The sequence below is a fragment of the Ambystoma mexicanum genome, chromosome 1q (assembly GCF_040938575.1).
Source record: "Ambystoma mexicanum isolate Mex_15411 chromosome 1q, UKY_AmexF1_1, whole genome shotgun sequence".
Classification (NCBI taxonomy): domain Eukaryota; kingdom Metazoa; phylum Chordata; class Amphibia; order Caudata; family Ambystomatidae; genus Ambystoma; species Ambystoma mexicanum.
The window spans coordinates 926,610,020-926,624,352 of record NC_090922.1 but is presented as its reverse complement, the minus strand read 5'-3'; the positions used below and the strand labels follow the sequence as shown (position 1 = coordinate 926,624,352).

The 14,333-nt window shown below is 51.5% G+C and overlaps 1 protein-coding gene across 1 annotated transcript in view; it reads left to right on the top strand.

Annotated features, from left to right (window-relative positions):
* SLC30A7 (solute carrier family 30 member 7) overlaps positions 1-14,333 on the top strand; it is a 529,473-nt gene that overhangs the window by 502,164 nt on the left and 12,976 nt on the right. The window lies entirely within an intron of this gene.

Below are 14,333 nucleotides of genomic sequence, written 5' to 3'. Positions count from 1 at the left end.
CCACCGTCTAGTATAGGAATTCCTCAAAGGACAATTTTGATCTTTCCCACCGGTGAAAGTTCCTGCCCCAGCATGGGAATTCAACGTGGTGCTGACAGGTCTCTACATTAGCTCTGAGTGGCTAAGCATGTGTCTTTTAAATCCCTCTGTCTAGTGCATAGGGCTTTCTATGCTGATGGTCCGGAGTATCTGCAGTCGCAATTTCGACCCTATGTACCTGCTTGTGCACTGCGCTCTGCGGACCGCTCCCTCTTGGCTGTCCCTAGAGTTCGTCGTGCAAGAATCGGTGCCTTCCAGGTCTCTCCATTAGCTCTGAGTGGCTAAGCATGTGTCTTTTAAATCCCTCTGTCTAGTGCATAGGGCTTTCTATGCTGATGGTCCGGAGTATCTGCAGTCGCAATTTCGACCCTATGTACCTGCTTGTGCACTGGGCTCTGCGGACCGCTCGCTCTTGGCTGTCCCTAGAGTTCGTCGTGCAAGAATCGGTGGCCGTCCCTTCTCGGTCAGAGCAGCTATGTTGTGGAATGCCCATCCGGTTGCCCTTCATGCCTGTCTGATCCATATACATTTCAGAAAAGCCTTGAAAACTGTACTCTTCTAGTTTCCTTGCTATTGTAATACCTGTGTTTTCAGTTATAGCGCCAGGTTGCCTTATTGATGTTGGTTGCACTGTACCTCAGAACGTAAACTTTAACGTAACATAACATGTTTGTATGTGGGTGGGGCCGCAGTACAGCAAAGCCAGAGAATGCTCTGCATTTCAAGAGTTGGCAACCAGACCTTCAATTTTCTAAGCCTGTCATCCAGGATCCCTAGGCAGAGGGCACTAGTATTGTATTGTACCCCAAGTGGCACAGTCCCTTGGCTACAAAGAGTTGATGTACTGCTGGTTTTAAAATAACCAGTTAGATTGATGTGAATACTCACCTATCAGTGCTGACCATTTCTCATACTAGACAGATAAAACTTCTTCAATCTCCCTCGTTTCTACATGTGTGGCCACTGGCCTCTCCTCCCGGGAAGATCTATCCTGCAGCAGTTGCACAACTTCTACTTAATAATCATGCAGTAAGACCAAACCCCTGGAAAATACAGAACGGGGAACAGTGAAGGCAAAAGAAGTGACCAGCAAAGTAAAATTGTTCAGTACGTTTGGCTCTTATATATCAGAATATAGTTATTCTAGAGGGTTACTTGTTGAATGCTGGGTGTGAATTCACAAGGGAGTGGCTTTACAGACAAATGCAAGGGAGCGGTTTTATCATGTATAGACCGCTTCTGCCAGTATGGTGGCCTTGTTACCCGTAGCCCTATTAGAAAAGGGGACATTGTTAGTGGGATAGAGAGGATGGCTCATGTGAATGCTGAGGTGTTCATGTGTGCAGGCCGTAAAGTCCTGAGTCTGGGTTAGCCCCTGGTGGTAGCGGGCAGGAGAATGGTAGGACTAGATGTGAGCAGAGCATTGTACCTTTAATGCACTTTTTTAGGTGGCTTGCTGCTGTGTGCAAGGGTTGATTGCGAGAGTAGTGTAAGGTGGTAAGAGATTGACTTGAGTACTGAGGGGTCAGCAAATACCATCTGCAAGGTAATCTCCGAAAGAGTTCTATGAGGATGGATCTGTAGGTAATGTTTGGCAGTTGGAAAAATGTAAGTGTTTCCAAGTCTGGAAAGTTGATTTGAAAGCTTAAAAGATTACGAGCCATATCAAATAGTAGGGGCATCTAGGATGACCTCAGAGCTACCCAATTGTGTGACTACTGCATTTGAAAGACAAATTCTGCTGATGGTAGGTAGGAGGTTTTCTTCCAACTGTATAACCATCATTGCAGTTTCGTTAAGAATATTGCACAAGGACCCATGTAAAACACTAGGGGAATAGGTACAGTCCCATGGTGGGCTGTAAAGGTGGTTCTGAAAAGATCTTCCGAGAAGAGGTTCATTCATTGTGTATCCATATGGGAGAAGAGGGTGAGGGTTAAGAGTGTATAAAATGGACATTGCATTTTCTTAAAATAGAAACACCGAAAAGGAGAAACACATTTTTCAGATAAAGAAGGATCATTAAAAAGGCCTAATCAATTTGGATAGGTAAATCCCTCCTTAAATTGGCCTTAGTAGTTTTGACGCCTACAATATCATTTTATTATATTCAAGTGCTGCAAACAGTGTAATGGAGAAACTGCTACCTGCCATTTAAGAATACTGATCTGCTTTTTACTTTTTTAAGGCAGGTGTTCTATGCAATAGTGGTGTCCATAAGGAGGATTTCAATCTACCCCTGCACATTAAAGGCACACACGTGGTCTGCAAGGTCACAGCCAAACACAATTGATTGAAACCCTTGGGATAATATATATATATATATATATATATATATATATATATGTATATTTCTGAGGCTTGTGGAATCTGCTTAGATCACATGCTGTGCATAGGCCGACATCTAGTGGAAGCTGCGGAGTATTAGTTTGTTTTTCGAAACTCGAAAATGGGCGTCGACACAGGGCGTGCCGGTATTACTATCCCTAGTGTGACGTCCACTGTACCCAAGATCCCTCACGCGTCTAGGATCCTCAGATTGTTTTTTTCCGCCATACTGGTCGGAAGCATTTTGCGGAGTCCCCTGGCCTTAGCCATACTTTTGCTAAAATTTAAAATAATAATCTATTGACATCCTTCCCCACCCCAACGTCGAACTTCGACACTCGACGCCGGCTAGAGAAGAAATCGACCGTCGGCTGCTGCACGACGGATTTGGGCCTCGGAAGGCCGCTGGCCTCGGCCCGGGCCTGGTAGGCCGCTGGCCTCGGCCCTGCAAGTAGGGAGAGTGGGGGGTGGTACATACTCTACACTCTTGGTATATAGGTACACCTTATACATTTCCTACACTTAACAGCCCGCTGCCTCAAGGTGCGTATGGAGGGTACCCCTTTTCAATTCTGCCCCAAGTGCAATCGCAAATACCCGTGGGTCGACAGGCACGCCACGTGCAATCTCTGCTTGCCGAGGGACCACCCCGAAGCGAACTGCAGAGCGTGTAGTAGGTTTTAACCTAAGACACTTAAGGACCGTTCGACGAAGCGTTGGGCCCACCACGCCAGGCAGGCGGCCATGGCAGCGGAGGGCACCTTCAGCGATGGCAGCGACGCCGTACTTTCGGACGGCGAGGGCATTACGGCGTCGAAAGACAGCCGAGCGCAGGTCCCCGACCTCGGAAGGTCGTCCGGCAGGGCGGCTATGGGGAAGACCCCCGGCGACACAAGCGCTTCACATACTACACACACTAAACACACTAAGTCCAACCGAGACTCGACGACGTCGAGTTCTCGGAAAGAGGCACAGACAGAACGGTCCGATTCGGTGTCCTCTGGGCGCTCTCGATCAAGATCGCCGCATGACTCCAGGCAATCATCCACTCTTGCCAAGAGTGCCTCGCTCCCTAGGCTAACAGAAGTTCGATCGTCGGAAGACGAAGACGACTTCCACCCCCAGGCCGCGCTCCAGGAGTCGGAGCCCGCAATTAAAGCCAGCGAGGCCCCACGCTCGAAGGACAGGGACACCTCTCCCGATCCTCGACGCCAGGCGTCGAAAAACTCCAGAGCCACTAAGGGACAGGGAAAACATTTTTCTACGCACGGGGAGGGGGGAAAACAGCAGAAGAAACTACCTGTACATTCTTCCACACCTGTGAAACACTCCACCCCCCCTAAACAGACAGACAAGCCCAGGTCTGCTGATAGGTCCACAACCAGCAAAGCTACTCAAGATAAATCCCATAGACTTGCTGAGAGAGTCATTCCCAGTTCCAAAAAATGGTCCAGTGAAGACATAGATAGGGTCATGTCAAGAATGTCTTCTTTTGCTGATTTTTATGATAAAAATCCAGAACATTTCCTCTCGTATGATCCACAAGGGGCCACACCCTCAGGCTCTACTGATCCTATCTGCCCCGAGTAAAAAGGCCCGGTTTGAAACTCCGATGAGGTCAGAACCCTTCGAGGTACAACCTTACGCAACACCATACTCACGGTATCAAGGAGAGGCTTCCTTTTGTGAAGACCAAGAATTTGGTATGATAGAAGAGCAAACCGGGACGGGCTACTATGGGGATGATGAGGACCAGGAAGAAGAAGAGGATGACCCGGAAACATACAGAGTAGATTCCCCGGTAGAGAACGAAGCCCCGGTTACCGACTCCCCGGTCAATAACCAACCCCTCCTAAATGAGGTTCTCGCTCGCGCAGCAGAACATTTCCACATTGACACCCGCGGTGTACAGGAGGAAAGGGACTTCGCAGAAGAGTTAGTGGGAGAAAGGAGGCCTGTTGCCCAGACCATCCCTATCCTTAAATCCATTCAGCGGAGAATAGATCCGTCCCTGGTGAACCCAAACCTCACCAGAGCAGTCAATCCCAGGGTTGAAAAACTTTTCAGGGCGGCACAGTCTGACCCTCTCTATATAAGAGGACATCTGAAGCCAGACTCCCTAGTTGTCACCAACACTCGTAAGAGGGCTGGGACACCCTTGTCTTCGTCAGAAGCTCCTCCCGACAAGTAGAGCAAAAAACTATACGGTTTCGGCAGGAAGGTAGCCTCAACGTCCGCCTATCAAGCAAGGATTGCTAAATCCACCACCCTGTTGGCCAGCTACAACTGCCATCAGTGGGAAGAAGTCGCGGCACTCATAGCCTCTGCTCCTGAACCGTTAAAGGGCCAATTAGCTCGGATTTCCGCAGAGGGTAGAGCCGTGTCTGGTTGCATTTTGAAAGCAACCTTCGACGCCGCGGACAACGCAGGCAGATTGATAGCGGAGGGCACTGTTATCAAGAGACATGCGTGGTTACGGCAGTCTGGTTTTAAAGCAGAAACCCAGGCATCATTGTTGGACAAACCGGTGGAAACCGATCTGTTGTTTGGTAAGGCGGTCGAAGACGCACTTAAAAATGCCAAGGACGAATACGTGACACTCAAATCCCTTGGCCAGTTAACCAATAAACCCCCTAACCAGAGAGGGAATAGTAATTTTCGTCGCCCACGCGGCCAAAATTCCCAGAGAGGATCTAACTATTCCCAGGGTCAGGGTACACAGTGGAACAACAACCAACAGTCTACCCAGGGTTACGGCAGAGGTAATAGGAGAGGTCGTGGTAAAGGCAGAGGCAGCCCCAGCAAGGGAGGCGGCACGCCTCCACCAAAGCAGTGACGCTCAGTTCAGGGTCCCTTCTCACGCAACCCCAGTAGGGGGACGCATTTCAAACTTCACCCAGGCTTGAGAAGGGATCACATCAGACAGATGGGTGCTGTCAACAGTATCCACAGGATATTGTATAGAGCTACTGCAGCGTCCCCGGAACCATCCTCCACGACAAAGAGTACACTCCTTAGAACATCAGAAGATTCTCCTCGAGGAGATCGCCATTCTTCTACAAAAGGACGCGATAGAACTCGTCCCGGGACACCAGGTAAACCAGGGTATTTATTCAACTTACTTCCTTGTGCCAAAGAAAGACTTGACAATGCGCCCAGTATTGGACTTACGGCCTGCCAACAAGTATGTCAAGCCCCAAAAATTTCATATGACCACGCTACAAGAGGTAATCCCCCTCCTAAAAAAGAGGGATTACATGGCAACCTTGGATATGAAAGATGCTTATTTTCATATTTCCATGTTACCAGCGCACAGAAAGTGCTTGCACTTAAAGGTGGACAGTCGCCACTACCAATTCAAGGTACTGCCCTTCGGGATAGCTTCAGCACCAAGGGTATTCACCAAGGTACTGGCGGTGGCGGCTGCACACCTACGCAGGGAGGCAATCCCAGTGTACCCTTATCTGGACGACTGGCTCATAACGGGGGAAACCCCAGGAATTTGCAGGACAAACATTCAAAGGACTATCGACCTCCTCCACGAGTTAGGCTTCTCAATCAACGAGAAGAAGTCAAGCCTGGTGCCAAGCACCTCAAAACAATTCCTAGGAGCAATCCTGGATACCCAGGAGGGGTTAACCTTTCCTTCAGAAGAAAGAATTCGGAGTATACTACTGCAAATTCCGCATTATCAGTCCGGTCAACAAATAACGGTACGCAAAGCAATGCGTTTACTGGGCATGATGGCGTCATGTATTTACCAGGTCCGCCACGCGCGCCTGCGCATGCGTCCCATGCAGGAATGGTTGGCGAAACAGTGGTCTCAGGCAAGTGGTCAGTGGGACGATCTAGTGGTTGTTTCGCCAACACTGGTACAAAGCCTTCACTGGTGGACAAGAGAGAATCTCGCACAGGGGAAACCCTTTTACGATCCCGAAGTACAGGCAGTAGTCACTACAGATGCATGTCTGACGGGGTGGGGAGCTCACCATCTCCACCACACAGCTCAGGGTCTCTGGTCTCACTCAGTGGCCAAGAACCACATCAACCTGCTAGAGCTTCTGGCAGTATTCAGAGCGCTTCAGGCGTTCGAGCCCCACCTACTAAACCTGTCAGTGTAAATCCGGACGGACAGCACTACAGCCATGTTCTACCTGAACAAGCAAGGAGGGACTCGCTCGCCAAATCTGTCCAAGCTTGCCCAGAAAATCTGGATATGGGCACTCAGACGGAACATCTTCCTGTCATCACAACATGTTCCAGGGGAGCTCAATTCCCTAGCGGATGCTCTGAGCAGAGACTCCCTCCCAGAGGAACACGAATGGGTTCTTCACAGAGAGGTCGTAGAAGATATCTTCTCTCAGTGGGGTTTCCCCACTATAGACTTATTCGCCACAAGCGAAAACAGACAATGCCCAGGATTTGCATCCAGGTTCCCCCAACCAGACTCCCAGGGGAACGCCCTGTGGATGAACTGGTCAGGGATGTTTGCGTACGCTTTTCCACCAACTCCTCATCAGGAAAGTGGTGAACAAGATGAACAGGGAATCGATGACGCTCGTCCTAGTTGCTCCCATGTGGGCAAGACAACCGTGGTTCCCACACCTACGCAGGATGGCGGTGTGCGAGCCCATCAAACTTCCAGCCTGGTACAACCTACTGTCCCAGCACCAAGGTCAAACAGTGCACCAGCAACCCAACTCAATGAATCTGGCAGCATGGCTCCTGAGGTCATAGAGTTTGGACACCTCAATTTGCCACAGAGGTGTATGGACATCCTAAAGGAATCTAGGAAACCAAACACAAGGCACTGTTACTTTGACAAGTGGAAGAGGTTTGTTATCTGGTGCCAGAGTAGACAAATCAACCCAGTTGATTGCACTCCTTCTACTATTGTTACATGCTCCACCTGCTAGATGCAGGATTGGTTTTTAACTCACTGAAAGTACACCTGGCAGCCCTGTCGGCTTACACCACTTCCCATAGTAGGTTTCGTGGTGGAAAGTACCAGTAGTTAAAGCCTTCATAGAAGGAGTAAAGAGACTTCACCCTCCTATTTCAAACCCACCACCAGGGTGGGACCTTAATGTGGTGCTAGCCAAGCTCATGGGCCCCCCTTTCGAACCCATGCATAAGAGCAGTCTCAAACACCTGACTTATAAAACGGCCTTCTTAGTAGCTATTACTTCTATAAGAAGGGTCAGTGAAATTCAGGCTCTGTCAGTGCAGGATCCCTTCTTTACTATCCATAAAGACAAACTGGTTTTACGCACACACCCTAGGTTCTCACCTAAATTTATATCAAAATTCCATGTAAACCAGTCCATCGAGCTTCCGGCTTTCTTCCAGAACCCGCAAAGCTCGGCTGAGGTGAAACTACACACCCTAGATGTGCGTAGGGCAGTCCTCTACTATGTAAATAAAACCAGACCGCTAAGAAAAACAGATCTCTGTTTGTCTCCGTAGCTACAGGCAGAGAGGGGGATCGCGTCTCTAAAGGTGCCATCCCGAAGTGGATTATTAACTGTATCCAGCTGTGTTACTCACTCTCTGAAAAAACTCTGCCTTTCACGCCAAGGGCCCACTCTACTAGAGGCATTGGGGCCACTCTGGCTTTCATTGCAAATGTACCCCTTGACACCATTTGCAAAGCAGCTACTTGGAGCTCTATTCACACTTTTACTCAGCATTACTGCATTGACACCCATTCCAAGGCAGATACACAAGTGGGACAAGCGGTTCTAAGACACTTATTTGCTCATGACCCTTCTCACATCCCACCTCCTTCTGGTACTGCTCGCTAATCTATGCACAGCATGTGATCTAAGCAGATTCCACAAGCCTCAGAAGGGATACATTACTCACCGTAATCGTATTTCTGGTGCTTGTATCTGCTTAGATTCACATGCAACCCACCCTTCCTCCCCTCTGAGAGAAGGCGCTTGATTGCTTGTAGTCTTACCTTTCTGTCTATCTGCTTGGATTATCTTTACTCACGCTACTCCTCATGCTACCTCATGTCAGAAAAAATACAATCTGAGGATCCTAGACGCGTGAGGGATCTTGGGTACAGTGGACGTCACACTAGGGATAGTATTACTGGCACGCCCTCTGACGGCGCCCATTTTCGAGTTTCGAAAAACAAACTGTAATACTCCGCAGCTTCCACTAGATGTCGGCCTATGTACAGCATGTGAATCTAAGCAGATACAAGCATCAGAAATACGATTATGGTGAGTAATGTATCCTATATATATATATATGTATATATATTTTTTTTTTTTCGAGGGGATTGGGTCCTTTGACGTATTCCATATCTATGACATGTAATCACCACAGCTGTGCTGCTTTGGAAACTTTTTTCTGCGTCCTGCGTCGATGCGCCGCCGTCGAGGACCTCCTCCGACGGCATCCGATGTGATAAGTAGGACGCACGACGCCCGTAGCCTCAGTTCCATTTTTTCCGCGAACGTGTTGCTTCGTGAATCTCGGTTACTCCTCGACTCTTTGGAGTTCTGTTCTTCTCGGTTCTTCGAACCTGTTCGTTTATCCTTCGTAAGAAGATGTCTTCGACCCCGCGTCCGGGCTTCAAGAACTGCGGGGAGTGTGGGTCCAAGATGTCGGTGACGGACTCGCACGACGCCTGCCTCTGATGCCTCAGGGAGGCCCACGACACGGATGACTTTATCGACTGCCAGTCGCTCACGTCCAAAGCCTTACGGGAACGTAAGAAGAAGTTGTCGGTAGGTCGGGTGTCCAAGTCCCGGAAGTCGAAGTCTGCGGGGCTTTCGACGGATGATTCGAGAGGTGACTCTCCGCGTCGTCGTCGGAAGTCTCGTGGGTCTCCTTCTAGGAGTCGGTCTCGCCACTCCTCGGCCTCTTTGAGGCATTCGAGGCATTCTCGGAAGCGCCGACAGCGGTCGTCTTCCAGGTCCTCTTCTGAGGACTCTGCCCGGCACGTCGCTCACCCCACCAGCCGTGCGACGCCGGAGGAATGGGCTTCCTTCGGGAAGAAAATGCTGGCGATTCTTGAGTCGCAAGGTACTAAGCCGTCCGCGCACCCGAGTGGGGTCGGCCGTGAGAGGTCGAGAGACACCACTCGCAATAGTGGTCGGCACGAGTCATGGGAGAGGTCCCGTTCCGACAAGGGGACTCGTTCTCGACGTACCCGTTCCAGGTCCCGGTCCTCGATGCGTTCGAGACCGTGTGCACCTGTGATGTCTTCGAGGAAGACATCGACGCCTGAGGCGTCGAGGGCTTCGACAGGCTTTCTCGAGGCTCCGCTCCGAGGAAGTTGTTGAAGCCGTCGACGCTCAGGTCGGCGAAGGACATGCTCGGAGCTGCTGGCGGCGCTGCATCCGACGTTGATGCCGTTTTACTCGACGCCGATCCTCTCGGCGCCAATGCCTGTTCTCTCGACGCCGGCGCCGTTTCACTCGACGCCTTTCGAGGCCGGGGTGTCGGAGGTACCCCGTGGCACGGGGGAACCCCCTAGGAAGGCTCTGGTTAATAGCAAGCACTCTCGGGTGCCTTCTTTTCACCACCTGGAATATATTTCGGAGGTGGATGAGGATTCTGATGGCCTGGTTCCTAGTCAGGTTCCAGATGAAATGGTCTCGGGCCATAGTCAGTTTGACGATTTGAGGCAGTCACTGCATGATGCCAGTGGACTGGACACCTCTCCGGATGTAGAGTTTTGTAGGCCTGAGCCTGGCTCTCATGCCGATTCATCGTACCGGCGCCTTATGGCTAGGGTTTCCGAGTACTTGGGATGGTCTGCTCCCCCAGGGGAGTTTGTGCAGGATGATCTCACGGACATCCTTGATGTTGGTCCCCCAACTGACCCGGTACTGCCGTTTCATATGGCTCTACAGAGAAGGGTGGCGGCGGCTTGGACTGCTCCGGAGAGTCTCCCGGCGGTGGGCAGGTCCTTGTCGCGAAAATACCGTCCAGCCAGTAGCGACACCTTCTACTTGACCAGGCACCCCACTCCGGAGAGTTTGGTGGTGCAGGCGGCCACGGCCCCGGCAAAGCAGGCGTCGTACCCTACCATGCCTCCTGATAGGGACAACAAACGTTTTGATGGCTGGGCGAAGAAAGTGTTTTCTTCTGGTGGTATGGCGCTTCAGGCGGCCAACTCCATTTGTGCCTTGTCTCGTTTCACACACACTCTGTGGAACTGTGTTGCGTTAGCGGCTGAACATATTCCCCGAAGGGGACGAACGGGATGGTTTCCTTGCTATGGTCCAGGATGGGTAAGGATGCCATGTGTGAGTCCGTTCAGTCGGGTTTGGATATGGCTGAATGCGTCAGCAGGTCCATGGCGGCGAGCACCGTGATGCGCAGGTTTGCGTGGTTGCGGAAGTCGGGGTTTGCTCCTGATGTGCAGTCCCGGCTCCTCAACATGCCCTTTGACGGTGAACACCTTTTTGGCAGCAAGGCTGACGAGAGCCTTGAGAGGTTGCAGACCTCCAAAGCTGCAGCAAAGTCGTTGGGCGCTGCAGTTCCCCAACCTCCGCCTTTTCGTCCTAGGGGACAGCAATGGAGGGGTGGTTCCTTTCGCTATTACTCGTCCTTCAGTAAAGCGAGAGGAGCTGGCAGTCAAAGAGGCCAATGCAGGGGTACCACCAGAGGTGGACGACAGGGTACCCGTGGTGCCAAGGCCGCTCGGGCAGTTGCCTCTTTGCCCTCAGGTAATGCCGCTACCACTCAGTCATGAGGCCATGCCCCATGGTTCGCCGGTTGGGGGAAGGCTGGCGCAGCATCTTGTAGAGTGGCGTGCCATTACTTCAGATGTGTGGGTTCTGGAGATCATAACCCACGGCTACTGTCTTCCCTTTCGGCAGAGGCCTCACGACAATCCACCGGGGAACCTCTCTTTGCAGAGTCCGGATCCGCTCCTTGCGCAGGAAATTCAAGCCCTGCTGGAGAAAGGCGCCATAGAACTGGTGCCTGTAGCGGAGAGGAACAAGGGATGGTATTCCCCTTATTTTTTGATTTCAAAGAAAGACGGGGGATTGAGACCCATCATGGACTTGCGCGGTTTGAGCAAACTCCTCAGGAAGGACAAGTTCAAGATGGTTACTCTCTCAAGTCCTCCAGTCCCTTCAGCTGCAGGACTGGTTGGTTTCTCTCGACCTCAAGGATGCTTACTTCCATGTGCCGATCCATCCCAAGCACAAGAAGTACCTGAGGTTCGCGGTTGGCGACTCGCACTTTCAGTTTCGGGTCCTGCCGTTCCGATTGACCTCCGCCCGAGGGTTTTCACCAAGCTCATGGTGGTGGTGGCAGCGCATCTCAGGCAAGGGGGATTCACATCTACCCCTACCTGGACGATTGGTTGATCAGGGGGAGCTCTCATGAGCAAGTCCTGGATCATCTGTCCGTCACCTGCCACTCCCTTCACAGGCTGGGCTTCTCCCTCAATTTAAAGAAGTCCCATTTGACGCCAACACAGCGGCTCCAGTACAGCGGAGCAGTGCTCGACTCTTCCCTGGGGCAGTGTTTTCCTCCCCAGGTGAGGGCTCTTCACATTCAGCAGATGGTGCACAAGTTTCAGCATGCCCAGACGCTCCCAGCGTTCGAGTTCTTGAGGTTGCTCGGCCTCATTGCATCCTGCATTCTTCTGGTGCCAGAGGCTCTCCTGCGGATGAGATCTTTGCAGTGGGCACTCAAGATGCAATGGTCCCAGGCCTCCGGCAGGATGTCGGACCCGGTTCAGGTGCCGCCCTCGGTCGCCCGGGACCTTCTGTGGTGGGCCGTTGAAGGCAACTTGCTGAAGGGGGCTCCATTTTGGCTTCCCTGGCCGGAGGTGACGATCGTGACGGATGCATCCCTCACGGGATGGGGAGCTCATGCCAACGAGCTGACAGTCAGCGGTCGTTGGTCTCCGTCGGAGTCCACACTCCATATCAATCTGTTAGAGCTGAGGGCCGTCAGGCTAGCCCTGAAGGCTTTTCTGCTGACAGTGCGAGGAAAGAATGTCCTGATCCTGATGGACAACACAGTGGCCATGCACTACCTCAACAAAATGGGGGGGCAGGGTCACTTCCTCTGTGCAGGGAGGCGATGCAGCTCGAGTTCTGGGCCATCCAGCAGGAAGTTTCGATCTCGGCAGTTCATCTGGCCGGAGACGAAAACGTGACGGCGGACGCTCTGAGCAGGCAGAGCACGATCTCTCACGAGTGGGAGTTGGCTCAGGAGATTCTCCTGGAGATCTTCACCCTTTGGGGGACCCCTCAAGTGGATCTCTTCGCTTCCAGTGTCAACCGGAAGTGCGAGAGGTTCTGCTCGCGGGAATTTCCTCCAAAAGGAGCATTAGGAGACGCGTTCGTGGTGGAGTGGTCATTCCTGCTGCTGTACGCGTTTCCTCCAGTCCCCGTCATCCCGCAAGTGCTGCGGAGGTTGCGGAAGTTCGGTTCCCGGATGATCCTCATTGCTCCGGCGTGGGCTCGGAGGACGTGGTACCCGGACCTTCTCGACTTGTCCATCTGCCCTCCACGTCGTCTTCCCTACCGAGACGATCTGCTCTCACGGGAGGGGGGTCAGGTTCTCCATCCAGAGGTCAGATCCCTCAACCTTCACGCTTGGCTTCTGAAAGGTTAAGGTATAAGGATTGGGACCTCCCTGAAGACGTGATGGAGGTGTTGCTCTCGGCCCGACGGCCAGCAACAAAGTCTCTGTACCGTTGCCGTTGGCGTAAGTTCTGCGACTGGTGCAGAGTTCAGAATGTGGATCCTTTTGCATGTGACATCCCCATGGTTCTGTCCTTTTTACTTTCTTTGGCCCACAGGGGCTTGCAAGTGAGTACCATTAAAGGTTACCTGGCGGCGCTGTCCATCTTTAAGCGCTCGTCTGAAGAGTGTTAATCCCTTTAATTTCACAGTTTCTGAAAGGGCTCACTAATGTGTTCCCTCCGTCACCTTTCCTGGTGCCCGGTTGGGATTTAAACCTTGTTCCTAAGTTTCTTATGGGTGCTCCGTTTGAGCCTTTGCATTCTTGCCCTTTGAGGCTGTTAACTCTGAAAACTGTGTTTTTGGTTGCGGTTACTTCCGCTCGCAGAGTGAGTGAGTTACAGGCACCTTCAGTTAAGCCACCCTTCACTTTATTTCACAAGGACAGGGTTGTCCTTAGAGTTCGTCCTTCTTTTCTTCCGAAGGTGGTTTCGGAATTTCATTTGGCCCAGAAGGTTGTTCTTCCGGCATTCTATCCTCCTCCGCATCCTGGTAAGGAAGAGGAGAGGCTCCATAGGCTTGATCCTAGGAGAGCTTTAAGCGTTTATGTTTCACGCATGTCTCGGGTCAGGGTGGACGATCAACTCTTTATTGGTTACGCTGGAAAGCGTTTGGGACAGGCTGTGACGAAACAGACTTTGTCTCGCTGGATTATTTTGGCCATCTCTAAGTGTTACCGCTTGGCGGGTAAGGACCCGCCGGCTGGCTTGCGGGCCCATTCTACCAGGGGTATGGCTGCATCTACTGCCCTGCAGAGGGGTGTTATTCGCAACATCTGTGATGCAGCCACCTGGGCTTCAGTACATACATTTGTACGTCACTATTCCCTCTATTCCATCCGAGGACAGGATCTGGCCTTTGGCAAGGCGGTCCTTTGCTCTGCTATTTGATTGGCAATTCTAAATTTTGATTCTAAATTCTTTCCCTCCTCCTTGCTCTGGTACTGCTTTGGGAGTCTGTCATAGATATGGAATACGTCGGAGGACCCAATCCCCTCGAAGAACAAGTTACTTTCTTACCTGGTAACGTTCTTTCGATGGGATGGTCCTCCGACGTATTCCATATCGCTCCCTCCCTGCCTTCACCGCTGCAGAATTTCTTTTGCGATTGCAGCTTACGTTCCGCAAGGCTTTGTGTCTGACTGGCAGTTGACTAATGTCACACGTTCTGGGGTAAAAAACTACAACTGAGTCTACGGGCGTCGTGCGTCCTACTTATCACATCGGATGACGT